The sequence below is a fragment of the Pipra filicauda genome, unplaced genomic scaffold (assembly GCF_003945595.2).
Source record: "Pipra filicauda isolate LSUMZ 115617 unplaced genomic scaffold, ASM394559v2 scaffold156_size1729456_pilon, whole genome shotgun sequence".
NCBI classification, from domain to species: domain Eukaryota; kingdom Metazoa; phylum Chordata; class Aves; order Passeriformes; family Pipridae; genus Pipra; species Pipra filicauda.
In genome coordinates, this window is record NW_024104062.1 from 366,660 (window position 1) to 384,628 (window position 17,969).

At 41.1% G+C, this 17,969-nt stretch overlaps 1 long non-coding RNA gene across 1 annotated transcript in view; it reads right to left on the minus strand.

Moving 5' to 3' along the window:
• The window catches only part of LOC120322802, a 31,624-nt gene that overhangs the window by 3,574 nt on the left and 10,081 nt on the right, over nt 1-17,969 (minus strand). The window contains exon 2 of the long non-coding RNA XR_005562726.1: nt 10,228-10,288. This is a non-coding gene — a long non-coding RNA (uncharacterized LOC120322802). The remainder of the gene's footprint in view (nt 1-10,227; nt 10,289-17,969) is intronic.

Genomic DNA, 17,969 nt, shown 5'->3' on the forward strand with positions numbered 1-17,969 from the left:
CAGACCCAGGTGAGAAGGTTTGCATGGTAGTGCTGCGTGGTCTGCAGGGCTGTCCACAGAGCCTCTCACTCTCCCTCAGCACTCATCCTTAGGTGCATGGGGGCATTTCACACCTTCTGCAGACAGCTTTCCACTCCTGCCCATTCACCCCTCTCCATCCTGTGGCATAGCCTTACTGCAGGGCTGGCACAACCCAGGTTCTCCATCACTTGCCCGATGTTCACGGTATACCTGTGCCCCAAAGAAACAAATCCCTTCTCATCATCCTCTCTGCTGCATCTTCAGCCACTCTGGCATGGGGTAAAAGGAGCAGAGGGAAGAGGGACCCCAGACTGGTGTTGGTACCAGTGTGGGGAGGGGGTGCAATTGCTGTTCTGGCTGGTGAGCTCCAGAGGGAACTCCTATGCTCTGCTCTTAGCCTGGGTCATGAATTTCTTTCCCCAAACCCTGCTGCAATCTGCCACACACAGCTTGTCAACTGCGGATGCAATAGATTTCACTCATGACAGATAAGCATACACACATATGCATGAAAAGCTCATTGAGCAGGATTAGGCCAAATTACCATAGTGTGTGCAAAACAGCAGTGCCATCCGCTGAAAGCATGCCCTTTGCTAGCTCATTTTGATGAATGACTTTGGTTTCTCCCAGACTCTCATCCCAGCAATATTATTGTGAATACAACATGGAGACTTTTGTATTAAGCGTTTCAAGACGTTTTCATATAGTGATAGTTAGGCCTCTATGATCTAATATTTCCAGGGGAAATTTTTGTTCAGATTTTCAATTAATTTTTATTTTACATTTTAGGGGCAAGATACCTGGAATGCCAAAGAACACATCTTGTTCCATCCCACTTGGTCCTTCACAGACAGAGTTTGGCCATAAGTCCAGTGGGAAATAGAGATGACGTACTCTTGCCACTTTGCACAGCTTAAACCCTAGAAATAGCAATGTGAGTTGAGAGCAGGTGAAGAGAAAGGCAAGATCAGATAATTTATTGCAGCTCCCCCCTATGGTAGTTACAGATAAATCTCCATGGATTAAATGTTACTTGCAGAAGTTTGAAGCTGGGGGATAGGAATCGTGTCCCTTTTGGATCCCGGGAGCAATTTACTTCCAGCATGGGCGCTGCAGCGAACAACAGAGCAGCAGTGATAGCGAAGGGCAGTTCAGAAACAGCATTTTCTCCTGAAGATCCTTCCCGTTTTTCTCTGCATCTCATCACTTGTGCTTGTAGCAAGGCAGGTGGCATGGCTCCCCAGTGCAGATGGCTGTAGGAGATGGAGCACTGCCTCCTCCAGTGCCAGTGGGTGCAGGCAACCAAGTCTCTACCAGCCCAAGCAGCCTGGACTGGGAAGCAGACTCTGTTACAGTCGTGCGCAATGCTGCCTGATGATTCACTCCAACTAGCTTTTCATTCCCTTGGGAACACAGAAGGGAGGCAGGGAGAAGATCAGCACCCCGCAGACCCAGTTTCCCCATACCTAAGCTTACCCTTGCCCTTACTTAAGAGGAGTATGGAAAATCTGTCAGAACAAACACCATTAAGGATTATTGTTAGAATGTATGAAGCAAGGACTTAACCTACTGCCTTGAACTCTCATCAGTCCTAATAAAAGGTGAGGGGTGAGCTTGAGGGCTATCCTGCAAACTGGGCAAGCCATGGTGATGCAGAGTTCTACCAGTAGGCCACTGGGCTGGCCTGGCAATAGTTTTTAGCAGAGTAAAAATACCTGACTTTGACAGCTAGCATGCTGGTTTGTGTGTGCATAATTTGCTGTGATCATGCTATAAATCAAGATGAGACTGCTAAAATTATGTATGACCTCATTTGATAGATTATCTAATAAGGAATTTGCTAATGCAGTTTATCACTTAAAAAGCCATACGACTGCTAAGGATGAGTACTTTGCTGCAGCACATTTAAACCTAATTGTCAGAGGAGAAAAGCAAGCGGATTTCAGAGGTGAGTTAGAAGAGCATCCTTATGAGGATGATGTCTTCACTAAATCAGTGGTGCAATGCAGCAAGCAGGGTGGAAAGGAGTCTCCTCTGGATAAAGGTACAGAAAGCTGCTAGACAAGGCTGTGCTGTGTGAGAATACTGCATGGACTCACTGATCAGTAGTGCCTTTATAAGTGTAAATAGTTGTATCCTAACGGGCATGCTTGCTTTTATTGTTTGATCTGGTGTTATCTTTTAATTTTTATGACATTTCAGTTCTATTTCACTGTCTTGCAAGCAGATCTAAAATCCCTGATATGTGGAAAGAAACTACCAGCCTAGACCTCTAGCTCTAACTTGCTATTCTGGTTATCATGCCTGTCAGAATGAAAAGAGTAATTGTTTTGCTGCTATATGTTACCATCAAATATTTTTGTTCTTCCAGTCCTGTGACTCATTTAAAAAGACTGAACATCACTTTGACGTACACAAACAGAACTAGAAAGCAGCTCAAGCCAATGAAACAGAGCTTGTTTTGCAGGTTTGTTAATCACATATTCTGTTCCAATCCTAAATTTATGATTAATATGATTAAAATATAAATGCTGTTTTCTTTACTGATGTTTTTCTAAAGCTCATTCTGGGGTCTAAATGCCTGTATACATTCCCTGGATGTATAATACTGTTCAAAGCCTCTGAGATAAACATTAAAGCTTCTCACAACTCTATGTGTGTGTGTGGAGGGGGAGGTGTTAGAGAAGTGATGATTTTGAACTCCATTTTAGGATTGAGAAAAATGAGGTGGAAACATGAAAGAGCTTACAAAAGACCACACAAAAAAAATCATTATCAGAGCCAAGGCTAAGCCTCTGACTTCCCATGATCCCCATCTCATCTCTTGACTGCCCAGAGCAAAACTTGCACATATCCCCTTTCTAGCCCCCCCACCTTGAGCACATCTGGACTCATTTGTACCCTGCCCAAAAGGGGGAGTTTGTTCTCCAGGGGAAATAATGCATTTTGGCAGGATGTTGCTGTACAGAAAGCAAGACATGACCATTGGCATAAGAAGGCAGAAGGTAATTTTACTGACCACTGCTAAGTCAATACAGTAGTTGATACCTCCACATTGACTTAGGCGTGTAACTAATGATTTGGGATTGTACAGGAGCTACTGGTGTCCCAAGAAAAGCAAAGGTACCTGTAAACCATATATAAAGGGCCTAGGATCAAGGAACTGAAGAAGGATATTTTGGTAGAGTCATTAATTAGAGTCACACAGGGGAACTCCCCGTGACATTTGCATAGGAGGCCCACCTAAATATGATGATGCCTGTGTTGATAATGTAATCCCAGCTGAGTAGCTGGAACTGTTCCTGGGAGTCTGCATTTCTGTATGAACACACAAAACAAAGCTGTGTGTATACATCTAACTGGAATGATTTATTTACAAAAGAGAAAAACGCAAAGTAATGGCAGTATCATCTACCTCATTAAATGGCCAGCTCTAAATGGGAGAAGCCACTTGAGGGGTAACAGCATAGTTCACCAGCATGCCACATCACCATTTGTGGTTTTCCCCACTGACATTAATTGATACAAACTGAGTTAGTGGATTTTACATTCAAGACACTTCTCTACAACAAGGTGGACTCAGGGCATCTGCTCGCTCACCCTAGACTGTCAAATAACTCCCTGGTGATAATTTTTGGTCACAGTTGACATGGCTTAGACAGAAGTTTCATCATAAACTGTTCATTAGTCATTCCTTGAGTCATCCTGTTTCATGAGCTCTTACCCCTACCAAGATAAAATCTAGCTATCAGTAACAATTCTCAGAGACCTACCAGTCAGTGATTGTGTGATGCAACCTGTAGCAGCCAGGCAGAATTTACTCCTCCGTATTTTATCTCCTGCCAGTTATCAGCAAGGCAAAGTAAAAACAGCTGCTCTGAGCCCACATTATTGCAGTGAGATTCCAAGGGAGAAAAGCTGAACCTCATTTAAAACCAAGGGAGAACCAAGAAGAGAAAGAAGGGTCCTAAGCCTGTACCTTTGAAGCGGAATTTTTTTCCTCAATACATATCATTCAAAATAAATGCTTCTCATGCCTACTGGGCAGTAAACCTTGCAATGTAGCTGCATGTAGTGTGCTTGGCCATATGGTTGGTAATGCACCATGAAGTGATACATATTATAAAAATAGTACTGGTAGAATTATTCTTAAAACACCACTTATGGGCCAAAAATATCCTCTAGAAGAAACAGACTGTGAAAGTACATATTGAGGTTATTATCTGGTACAACAGGCAAATTCTCCTGCTGTGCAAAATCAAAAGGTGGATTTTTTTTTCCTAGGAAAACATTCGGTAAACATTCCTAGAAAGACAGAAGTGAAATGCCTGGCAGGAACTACAGCAAGCATCTGCTGCTCAGTGGTTAAAGATTGCCCAGCAAAGTCAAGGGGACACGAGAAGAGAGCAAGGCTGAAGCTGAGGTCATACCCGAGGATCTTTCTACATTCCTCCAAAGGGTGGAAATCCCACCCTACCACACATTCTCCTAGATCATATGGAAGATCTTCAGCTGAGTCACTGTAGAAGAGCAATGTAGAAATTTCCAAAGCTGGAAGGAGCAAAGTTTTACAGACATCCTATTATGTTCAACTTACATAATCTCAGTACTTAGCTGCTTAGATAATATAGTGATAGAGCTTTATGGAATTAAAAGAGAAAAAGCTTCTCACAGATAATATTATAGCAAGAATGGAATTAGAGTGCTCAAAAAATCTGTAAAATAAGTCTCATTTTCTTTCTGGCTTTATTGGACGTTTCCAAGAGGGACTTAATGCAACAAAGATGATACCTCAACACCTAATAGTGATGACATAATTTATACTGAACTGTGACTTCTCAAAGCATTGTTTTGCTTTTGGAAAGAGAAGTCCCTGATGACTTAGACACAAAAAGGCAAAGATCAGGGTTCAGACAGTAGTCTGCAAAACTTGTACTAATTTCAGTGTGGATTCTTGCCTTCATCTGTACACAACACTAACGTTTTGCAAAATACAAGCAACCCTTATCTCCATGTACTGTAAAGATAAGCACAAAAGTCTTGCACAAGTGGCTGCAGCAAAGGACTGTAACTAATGTGGAAGAGTAATGATGCAAGCATGTCACACCTAGAAATATTTCCTCTCTGATCACAAATTTTGGTGTTTATCTGGGTTACATAAAATACCGAGGAGTTAGATCCTCCACTGGTTTAAGTCATAGCTCTATGAAAGCACATGGAATTATGTTGATTTGTATAAGATGATCACATATTTGAAAAACATATTTTGGCCTAGATGGCTGACAGACTTTCAGCAGGGCTCTCTAGAGTAAGGGACTAGAAGGAAATAAGCCCTTTTAGAAAATAATACATACTTCAGTAATGTATGTCTGTCTTACCCAGTGAGAAATGTACCCTCTTTTCATATGTACAAGCCATGTTATCTCTAATAAAATAATAACACCTTGTGTTGCAAAAACAGGATAGAGACATATATTGAACAATACCAGGGGGTGCTTACTCCAGAAGCATTTCCTCTGCCTTGTTTCTGATACCTTCCTCTGCTTGCTTTTCCAAAGTAGCACCTCTGGTGGTTCAGCTTTTGTGCAGGTTATTCAAGGACTCTTTTTCAAGTACCAGTACACTTACAGGGATAAGGTTTATCTGAAAGGTAGACTATGCAAACGAACATACAATAAACTTATGCAGTTCCACATTTTTTCCACTCCGGAGATTGTTCTTCCATCACCTGACATTTTGGTGCAAAATGCATCAACAGCCTAGAAGCTGGTATGTAAACTTCACATGCCAAAGAGAGGGAATGCTAAGGACATCCATAGCTGAAGAGTTTCTATGATGGGAGAAGACTATATTCATGTGAGAGTGGAAAACTTGGTTTACCAACAGTCAAGCCATTTGCTTTGGAACAATTTGATCACTACTGGCATTAGACCAATTACTACTTTAAATGGTGCAACTGTCCTTGGGAAAGCATAGGCTTCCAACTTCCATGACCAAACAGAGGACTGAAAAGGGCAAGGAATGATAACAAAGGAATTCAAGCCATCTATTACCAGAAAGCGGACCTGATTTCCAACAAACATCTGCCATTAAAAACTAGTTTACAATAAAACCTGCATTTCCTTTGTGCAGTCTTATACCTAAGGTTAGCCAGACATGAGAGGTAAAATGCCAAACCATTTTGCTTATTGACAATAAAAGTCTGCCAGTTCTTTGCAGCAATAGTAAAAAAAAAAATAAAGGTAGCTACCCATGATGCTGCTCTTCCATAATTTTGAAGCTGTTGTTCAAGATATTGTATTACTTTTTGTCTTTATTTATTTCCAAGTGTTATTGTTTGGCAGGCAAAACTCTTGGACTGTGTTATGTACCAATCCTTTCAGCATCTAGGTTTTCACAGTGATATTAATACTCAAGAATATTGGAACAGATCTAAAATAAATACACACTGTCTTCTTTGCTGGGTCCTATGCATCAACTACTGCTCTAGCATGAAGAAATGCCTGGTATTCCACAACTGCATGGAGAACAGAGAAGGGAGAGCTCACAGTGAAATGCTGGGAGCTCACTCACTGTATACAAACAGAATAGAAATTAATCAAAGCTGTTCTTTGATCCCAACAGTCCAGGCCATGTTCTGTTTGACTCCGCACGGGCAGCCTCCAGCCCCTTTGCTCCTGCACTCACACGGGCACCAGGCATTGTTTAGCTTCCCTGTCCTACAAAGCATCTGGGTTGATGCAGCATTAATTAGCTTGGGATGAACCTGTGCAGGCCAAATAGGTGCAGGGCCCTTGCTCTATCCAGAAGATCAACACAGGAAACCTCTCATGAAGGAGCAGCCGGCTCTGCTGCTCAGTGCTTCCAGTGACCCAGGTGCCTCAAATCCAACACTCATCATGTTTCCCCCTCTGCTGCTCCCGGAGGACTTAAAGGTGTTCCCTCAGATGTAATAATTTAGCCCTTCCAGGCATCAGTCCTGTTCACCCATGTGAGGACAACAAAGTATTTAAAGCTGAAACATCCAAAGAATACATTCAAGAATCTATGATAAAAGCTACAATTTTATGCACCGTGGAGCATCCATCAAGGAAATGCACAGAGTTAGTGCCACAAAATAATTACATGTGCAGAGTCCATTGTAAACACAGCTTTTATGTGCATCAGCACAGCTGGGGACAGTGTTTAAAAATATAATTATGTAATGCATTTTATGTAGTCTGTGAGCCATTCAAGTGATACCATCGGTTCAGCAAAATTGCATGCAGCAGGTCTGTATCTATTGGCCTGAGCAAAGAAACATTTTTCAAGAGCATTATTTTTTTTTCTGACACAAAATAGATTTGTCTCCGATGCCTACAGGGGATTTGTGTCTCTGTCATTGGCCACTTTCTCTCTTACTTTCACCAATGAAGGAGAAAGAAATGGGGAGTTATTTTTGGCCTTGCAGCAGATTCCAGCATCTAAATCAGTTAGTTCTGAAACCACTTGGGGTGGTGCCGGTTCTGTTATAATGGCTTTAGAGGGAAGGAATTTGTAATGTCTGACTGTTAGTGAAAGGAAACAAAGCAGCTGTTGTGGGGTAGAAGGGCAAGGCAAGGTTAAGACACTGTGTAAGGAGGCAGGGTCCAGCCTTTAGTACTAGACATGCAGCAAATGATGAGTCGTGGCTAGAGCAGCACAGAGGAGGCTATTACTGAGCCACATACAGGCTTCAGTGTAGCAGGAGATCTCTATTAAAATGCACAAAGAAAACAGGCTTACAGCTATACTTATTGCTCACACCCTCATGCTCTCTCCCCACTCCCCCTCTCCATTTATTTTGTCCTTGTAATGATTATAGCATATGAGCTGCAAAACATGTAGAGAAAGCTTTGCTTTCCTGCTTGTTTAATCTGCAACTGCAGATGAGTTGAGGTGATGCAACAGTAAAATTTCTCTGAGACAGTGCTTAACAGTGCTGCTAAATGATAAGAGCAGCAGCATGCACAGATATTTAGCTGAGACAAATATTGAGCTTTATAGATACTACTTAATGGTCATTTTAAGGCCCCAAAGCTTTCAACTACTTAGCAGACAGTAGATTATGTGTCTTGGACAAATCCTTCATGGAAAATGATGCCCAAACTATCAAAATCTTTCTAGGAGACCAAGAAGATTGTTTTTTCATTTAAAGAGACCATTTAAAGAAATCTGTACCTAGTTTCATCCCACAAGATCCACAGGTGGGAGTAGCAAGATAGGTTCTTCAGCTAGCCAGGAGCTGCTTGGCACAGAAACAGGACTTGATGCTAATTTCTAAATATGGAATTTGCTATCTGAAAAGAGATTTCCTTTTCCCTCTTAGGTCCTGGGTTATGTGTAGCATACTGAAAAGGATAGTGGAGACCAAAATCCTGGTGTCTGCATTCCTTCTTGCAGGCTAGCATCATTGAGAAACAGAGACACAGCTCCTTGCTTACTCCCTTCCTATGAATACTGTATTTCTTTTTGCTTAGTGGAATGGCATTGATCAGGAAACAGAAGATATCACAGCCAGGAGAGTCCATCGCTGGCTGCGGCACGGCAGAGCCTGGCGAAGTGGGAGCTCTGCTTTTGGATCACAGCCAGCTGATCAGCAATGCTCAACAGAATAGCTGTTTGTCTGAATGACGGGCACAGGCATTAACCAGCTACATTTTCAAAAGGAAGCAAATACAGGACCATTTGAAAAATCTCAGAATTGCCATATATTTGATTGCAGAGCTCCTAAGGTATTTAGATGCTTCCTTCCCCATGGAAATCTCTGTAAAATACATTTAGTAGATGAAGCATTTTGTGCTGTGTGTGGCACAGCCTGCATAGGTTGTGCAGATGTAGATTAATATAGTGAATGCCACCTCAGATTTACAGGGAAAGCTAGGGCAGCTATCAGTGCATTGCCTCCACTGCACAGCCTACTGGCATGTGTGCTAGTGACCATATTTCATGTCACATTTTGAAGATAAGGTTTTGCATGAACACTTTATGTAAGTTGATATACACACACATATATGTAGTGCATAGTACTGAGCAGAATCTTTATACATTATTAGGAAAGACTGATTTTCTGAAGGTCTAAGCAGTTAAATGGTTTCTGTAACTAAACTTGAGGAAAAGCAAACTTGCATTTTTAAAATCATTCAACATGATTTTTAAAGTTGCAAACAGTGGAATTTTTTCCGAGAAACTTTATCAACTCAATTACTACTTTGCAGCACAAGGCGTATGGTGGTACTCAGTCAAAATCAAACTGCTACCTTCTATTATGCAGACAAACAAGGCATAAATAAACAGCACTTTAACTTTCTAAGCAGAATTCATCAGCGGCTGACTAAGAAATCTTCAGGGTGAGGTATCAGTATCAAATGTAGGAGTTTTGTGGTAGTTTTTGTTCTGTAAGATGTAACATGCTCATGAATTTTATATTCTCATGGCAATTAGTAATTGTCCACTGGAATGCATTTGATACTTTTGAGCAAGACATATTTAACACAATGCCTGAAGACAGTGAGCTGCATTTTCAAAACCATATGTTGAGCAAACATCCTCATGAGGTTATATGTCTGTGGCTTGTTTATGCAGGAGATAATTTCTTTGTAAGACTGGCTCAGGTTGTGTGATACCAACAGGTAAAGACCAAATTCTTTTTCATATGTCTTGTCTAATCCAAATGGTATAAAATGAGTTGGAAAATGTACAGTTTTGGACCATAAAATGCTATATTTACTACCTTCCAAAGGAAACATGTTAAGTAGAGTACTGTCAGCAGATGAGACATGGGGAAGACACAGGAATGGACAAGCAATGCGACTTCCTTAGGATCACATAACAGCTTTGTAGAGGAATTCACAGCAGAGCCTTGACTTGTGTTTCACAGATTGCTAACCACTCTCAGGTCCAAACTGCTTGCAGTTTGCCTTTCTGTAGAAAGTGTTCTCACAACACTGCACTACCACAGGAGCAGCAGAGAACATGTTCATTGAACATTTGTTAAGCAGATCTGATTTAAGGTTCTTAACACAAAAGTTACTTGAAAGGGTATGCTCTATGCAAGTGCATTCAGCACAACTGTATGGCTTAAATGCTAAAAGCAAATTTGATTATGAAAAACACTTTCAAATGGAATATATTTTATATGATCACAGGGAACCTTCAAAACACAATATAAATAATTTATGTCAGTACCTTCTAGGTGAAGCCTCGCTGGGAATTCAGAGGTAGAAATGTGCAGACAGAACGTTGTGTCCTAGAAAGAGAAACAATGCCACTTCTACCTTTACCGGAGAACAGTGGATCCCAATGCTGACATTAGCATGGAAAAAAAATGAGTTAAAAGCACAGAAAATCCTTCTGACTGTGTGTGCAGATATTTCTGAGTGTCCACAAAGAGGTTAGTGCTAAGTATATTTATTAGTTAGCAGAATTACCTAGGTGTAACTAAAACTGATTCCTTGAAGCCAGTCAATCATTCTTAAAATATGGTACATATGTGCAACTGTTACCTCTTCCAAAAAAGACAACTGCCTTGGCACAGCAGAGTAAGTAATACTGCAGGGTAAATGGTGGGATTTGGTCACAGGTCTGAAGGAGTGTTGTAAGGAGAACCCATCAACCCTATGCCCTTAAATTCCTTCAGGGCTCTTTCTTTAATCCCTCATACTAATGTTATTTATACAGTGTTTATTAAAAGTGGTTTCTAATTTCAGGTGCCTCACTGAAACCACCCAACTGCTACAAGTTTGCACACCTCCATCTCACTCCAACTGAAATAATGGAAGCAATGGGCAATATGTACTAATCCCATCTCCTTCTCCTTCCCTATGATTGCAGTAACACATTCCCACTTTTTCAAACACCACTGCTCAGCACACATGGCTACTCAAGCTGTATTTCCTTAAAAAGGTGGGAGTTGGGGAAGCATTGGCTATTTGGGGACTTGCATGCAAAATACGTTTTTTAAGTAAGAAGATACCATAGCAGATGGATTTCATGAAGGAAAAACACTGAGCAAAATGCCATAGCCAGTCCAAATAGTTACAGCAAAGAAGAAATGTGAAATTGAAACCTAGCTTGTAACCATATCTTGGCAGCATGCACTTGCAGGTAATGATTGTCTTCACCGTCCAAATTCTCATGCTCTTTCCAGTCCATGAAATGGAAAGTTGAGAACATGATCATCTTGACTGGCAGACAGAGCAGGTGGATGGCAGCTTTGAACTACTTGGAAACTACAAAAGAGACTCAGCCTTTGGAACACATAGGTGCTAGTCAGCCTCTCCCATGGTGACCCTCCAAAGCACCTCATAATCATGATATTTCCTGTTACTCACTATGCACAACAATAGAAGTGGTGGTATGTCCTCATCAACAGGGATGACAACACAACAACAGTTTTAAGGACAAGGAGAAGGTGATAGCCAACTTCTCTACCTGTGGCATCATGTAAGAGCACTGTAAATATTTCTTTCCCCTATGGAAAATGTAGGTAGATGTGGGGAAAGGTTCACAGGAATTCTTATCCTCCATCCTATCCTGAATTTTCTAGAATTCACAGCTGTTGGCTTAGATCTAAAGCCAGTTTTGAGTTTCCACTTATCTGGCACATGCAGGTCAGAAATTGGTCTGTTATAGATTCAGAGAGTTTAAGGCAAAAATAGTCCATTACAATCACTCTTTCTAATCTCCAATGTATTTATTTTCAACTTAGTAACCCTATAAAAATGCCATAACCATCTATTTGAATAAATATCTGGCTAAAATGTGTCTTCTGAAAAGTTATTGAGTCTTGTCTTAAAGAGGAGTATATGAACAATCACTTGTTAGGAGGTTTTTATTAGTAATAAAAATAATTTCAAAGTTAAGCCAAATTTCTAATTTGAAATTAGAATTACCCCTCAGGTTCCAGATGTCTGAGACGTACTCCACGAGTCTCCACACATTCTCTTGAGCCATTCAATCATCTTTTGGTGACCAATACCACCTTACCATGAGAGTACTTTATACTAAGCAAGATAACTTTTAATCTTCTTTCTGATAAAGCTAAACTGGCTCTGCACTGAGGTTCTCCACTAAAGACCTCAGGCCTCAAATCTGTTTGTGGCTTTTTGCACAAATAGACTTTTAATCAATATCTAGGCAACTAATGTATCCATCGTTGCATACCAAAAAATAAAGGATATTGAGACAGGAAAGGGACATACGAGGAGAAAGAGTGTGTGCTCCACACAGGAAGTCTACAACATTACAAAAGACAGTGTTCAGTTCTGGACTTCATCTGTTTTACTTTCTTTCCTTATATTCAAACCTTACCTTTAGATCATTGTATTTCCATGGCTGAAGACAAAATTTAAACCCCCTGCACTATAGACAGAACTGCTTAGATACTGGGCAGGGCAGTGTTCAGGCAAAGGCTGGGACTAAGGAGGTGTGCAGAGTATATTCAGGAGAGCACAGAGCTGCCTGGGGAGCTGGCTGGAGGGGTGGGTGTGCAGTGCTCTGCCTCCTGCTGCCAAGTGCCAGCCGGGGCTGCTTCCACTCAGCCCTGCTGTAGGTCATCTGTTTGGACCTGAACAGGGCACTGATATTTGGGCTCCAGGCCGTAGCTATTCAAGGACTGAATTCATGTTTGCTAAGCTGTTAATTACAGTGTAGGACTTAGTTTAATACCAGTGACACAGCAGGAAGTTCCAAAAGTCTGTACTTCGCCGTTCTCTACCAGTACCAAAAGGACTGCATACCACTCCTTACTCCACATTATTATGCCTTTAAAAATTATCAGATCACAGTTTCAAGAAGGAGCCATCCTAGGAATGGCATACACTTAAAAGAAAGACAATTTCCAATTACTACAGTCTGTAAAAGCCAGAGATCAGATTCAATTACACTGCACTTTGCAATTTACAATCTGTTGGTGTTCATTCCAGCACAGGCTTGTTAAATGCTCTCTTGTTGCAGACCTTCAAAATATGCTTACCACCTAAAAAAGCAGAGGTTCTTAGTTTGGAGCCTCACCGTATCTCAAGCCATCAAAACCCAGGCCAGACCACACCCTCTGCTCAGAAACTCCCCTTAAGCAAGGATGGCACATGGCTGGATTTCAGCCCAATAAAGATGGGCCTTTCAGCCCTGGAGGGCTACTGAGCGATGCTACTGAGAGCCAAAATTTAATATGTAAGTCACCAGAATACACAAATATGCTGTTCAGATTCTGACAGGCTCACTGACCTATTACTTACATGCTTCTAAATCCAGAATTTGAATGGCCTTCAATTTTCTTTTTTTGAGAAGGCCCTCCTGGCTTCAGTTTGGTTGCTATTGCTGTGGCACATAAATCTGCAGAGTTAACAACAGGCATGTGGTGAAGGTACTTGCCCTAATGTTTCCTAATGCTCATTCAGCAGGTCATTAAGGGCAATACTCACAACCCAAGGGAGGTGGCAAAATCCAGGGGAGGGACCAAAAAGGCAGTAAGATTCACAGGCAGGTGGCCTTTGTCGCCAGCCTCTTCTCATAAGTACAGTGCAAAATATCGCTTAGGTATGCTACTATAAAAATTAAGCAGCACTGGTTGAGCCAATAGAGTTGTATCGGATCAAAATCATCACACCAGATCAAAATTTGGTGCTCTCTAGGAAACTATATAATGGTGGTGTATAATGGATTAAATGGAGACACTAACACAGGTTTCCAAAGAATCCATGGCTCAGGCAAAATGCAAAGTGTCTCACGACCTGTTAAACAAAGCAGATTCAAAATATACCATTAAAGGTGATAGCAAAAATGTTCACAAAAATGGAAAATGGATGCATTTCTAAACTCATCCCAGAGCTGAGTTAACCTACTCACAGATTTACTTCTTCCCCCCTTTTCTGCACATCTACTTGTATGGACCTTGTCAAACACCAGAAAACATGACACTAAAGCAGAGGAGAACACCAACAGAAATAAAAACCCATATCTCTCTTAGTATTTAAAGATTAGACTAGATTTCAAACAAGAAAATTGCCAGAAACAATTAACTGATCCTCTTAACAAGGCAAATTAAAATTATTTAGGATTTGTTTAGAAGACCAGATACCATAGTACTAGTTACTCCCATTAAATCATGACACAGTGTGAAATTGGCATGTTCCTGAATGGGCCACTGACCTTAGGTCATGGTTATTTAACCTACAGTGTAATAGTGCAATGCAAAAAACCACAGTTCAAAGTGGGCAGCTGCCATTGCAGATTTAACTGTCATCCTGGGAAGAGATCGTTTTGTGTGTTCAATTTGCATTTATTTTAAATATTGTGACCTTTCTGATCCCCTTTCTGCATTTCATTTTTTAAGCTTGCCTTAAAAGTGGGTGTTAGTAAGTTTTCATTTTTGTATTGGTTTTGGGTATGGAAGTCAAACATACTTATCTGCTATTGTTCTACTAATACTGAACTACATTACCAGTGACATGGGCTAAAGGGGTTTTGTGTAATCAGGGTAAATCAGAATAATTTCAGAGAAACACATGGAGTCAAGCTCAGATTGCATAAATTACTCCAAAGTCACAGGAGGAACCAGGTCATATAGCAGACAGCAATCTAAAACCTAGATTTGAACAGGTGTCAGTTGACCCTCCTGCCATCAAGAACGATCAGAAAAAGCACAAGGGGAGGATGAACGGGAACGAATCCGGCAGGAGCAGCGGGCATGAGAGCCCTGGTTCTCCCAGAAGTCTGAGGACTGCAAAAGCATGCAGCAGTCTGAAGGGCCGCTGGCTCTTACCGTGCCAGCCCTCTGGGGAGCACAGCCAGAGCTGCACTTGGGCAGCATCCAAGAAGAGGTTTTGTCCCTAAACGGTGGGGCTAAGGAGGTTCCAAGGAAGAGGTAAAATTGATTTTGGCAGCCTTGAGGAAAATCTCAAGGCAGTTTTTGAGGTAAAATGAGGGGAAAGCTAGGAGACAGGCAAACTTGGAAATGCAGCAGCTGCAATATCCATCGAAATTTAAGTCACATATGGACTAAAAACGAAATCATAATTTCTGAGCTACGAGTACCACTGGGAAAAGGAACCAAGCAATTCAGTACAAAGGGAGCTTCAAAGCTGCATGTTTTTAGCTAAACAAACTAAATGTTAACAGGAGACACTGACATGAAGTTGGCTTTTATAAGGAAGAACTTTCCCTTCCTCCTTCCAGCACGGCAGCAAGCCAAGCTGAAAGCCGATGATCAAAGGTCAGTCACCGCTCCTGAATCTCACTAGTTATCAGGATCTCCGCTGGAAACAAATGCTTTCACACTACAGTTGAGCACGTTTATAAGGGCTGCTGAAAGCTACATTTCAATTAATGCAGAGGTAATACACTTTGGGTTCTGGGCAACATCAGCATGCGAGATATTTCGAGTGGCAGTGAGTCAATACTCTATTACTTGCAGCTCGGCAGGCAAAGCGCCTGCTGGGAATAGGGAGGCAGCTATGCTCTCCCCTCCCAGGAGGGGTCTAAGGTAGGGAAGCATCCACTTTTGCTGTTTGTCCTGTGCTGGGTTTCTTGGGTAAGCTGAAATCTTGGTTTCCAGGATTATCAGCTCAGAACCACTGTTAGAGCCCTACATTTACTGTAATAATATGTTTCAAAACCTGCCTTAGAAAAAAACCAAGCTTCTGCAGATGAAAAAGCTGATAACATGAATTTTGAAAGCCAGCTTTTGTCTGCACTACTGAAATAGGTCTTAGAAGCCTGCCTACCTACATTCCCCCAAAAGTTAGCATCTCATCACTTCTGTTGGAAAGTACTATATATATATATCACTTACAAGGGATCATGCAACTGGGGTTACAGAGATAATTATTTATACTTAGGGAAGGAAATGCAGCATTTCACATTTCCTGCACAAAAGACGCATTGGTTTCTTTCAGTTTGGGTCTTGGCCAAAAACTGGATTCCCCTTTCTGACCTTGAGCTGTTGGGAAGTATTTTCTCCACTAGACAATTAAGAAGAAACTGGACTAGTATTTGAGTATTGGTGTGGCGTTGTGTACTTTTGAGCAGGGTGGCCTTGGCCCAGTGACAGCAGATAGGCCCTTCCACACCTATGTGGAATTTTCTGTCTCTCTCAGAATTGATCCTGGTATGAACAAGTTACTGAAGGAGAAATTTAGAAAAAAATACTTCAGGATCTGTCTGAATCCTGGTTAACAGGAAGGCAGGGAATTGGAGTTTTTTGTCCATGAGACTGTGCCTGGCAACTCCATCCTGCTCTGTCACATGCATACAACACAGTGCCTGGTGGAAGGAAAAATAAGGAACATGGCAAAATCATACATCTAAAATACGGGTGGGTCAAAATGGAGCTAAAGAGAAAATAAAAGATGATATATCCACAAACACTGATTAAGTTGTGGGTGTTAACGAAGAACAAAACTTTTCTTCATGGAGCTAAACAGTATTTGGGTCTGAACATTATCCAAACTTAATTTGCATAAAACAGAGAAATAAAGCTGTATTTTTTTAATTAATGAAATTCACTTGGGACACAGTTGGTACAAAGTCTAAGCAGAAATGAAGACCCACTTCAAACCATAGACTAGGATTTAAAGCCATTGACTTCTCTTTTCACCAGGGCTCATTTCATCCTTCTGCAGGCAGAGAAAGGAACGAGAGAGGAGACCAATGCAACAGCTTCAGGAAAAAAAAAATCTAACTCGTAAGTTGGAAAATAGCAGCTCAGCATGCTTCGTGGGTTTTCTTCCCCCTTTGAAATTATTGCAGCATTTATTCCTCCGCACTGTATTCAAGTTTCTTGTGCATTTATCACTTCAAAAAAGGATTTGAGTGGATTGGGAATGCATAGTCAAGTATAGAAATTTCATTTACTTATGGCTTTCTCAAAAAACGAAGATTTATCTCTGTATCAGCTGATTTTGGAGATGTGCCAACTAAGAAGGTAACACACAAGAAAAGCAGCAGTTCCATTCTTTTCTTCTTAGCAATTATTTTTTCAGTTAAAGTTGGGAGCAATTTTTTTCAAGTCTGTCATATTGTTGAAACACACTGAAACACAAAACTGCTTGTTGTGAAGCAAATAATTTGTATGTCATGCACTGTTTAAAACCTTACAGTGTCAGAGATCTCTGCATAGGACACTTCCACACTTGTATAGACATTTCTGGTTTCACTGTGGCTCACTGCGCAGAGTCCACATCAGCAAAACTTAGTGTCTTACAAAAAAAACCCCAAACAAATTTCTATGTACTTTCTTTGCCAAAGCAGTGCAACCGTGGAAAAACTGAAGTGAAGAGGGCAAAGTTTCCTTTCTTGTTCTGTATCAGGGCAAATTAAAACTGGCTTTCACTCACTGCTTTTCTCCTAGGTCTGCCTGTTCCAGCTGGCCTTTGAGCAGGGCACAGATCATGGTGCAGAAAGCAGCATTGCAGTTCAGCTCCTTTGAATCACCTGGTTTCCACGTGGAGTTTAACTGCATTATCAACAACACTCACTGCCAAACTCAAAAAAGGGCCCTTGACACCCATAGACTACAACTTAATCTGTGCTGCACCTCTCACAGAGCACTTAGTACTGAAACATGGATGACTGCCTTTCTTTGGCAGTTTGTCACATTTTATTCTGCAGATCAAAAAATTAAGATATCATACAAACCAAATTCACCCACTTCAGCTATTTTGCAAGTCTTGGTTTCATTAGTTGTTCTGTACGTTGTATTCACTTTGAGCACAAAGACGAAAACCCCAGCCAGAGTCAGGTCCTGCTGAAAGCTCTGACTCATTCTCATACTTCCTCTTCCTAACCTTTATATTCTTTCACTGTAAGAAAGACTAAGAAAAAAAATCTTTTCCTCTATTTACGGATGCTAGTGAGAGTAATGGGTTTTGTTCACAGTCTTAATATAGCATCGTCACCATTCTCCTCCAGGTTTTCCAAGAAGCAGCCTA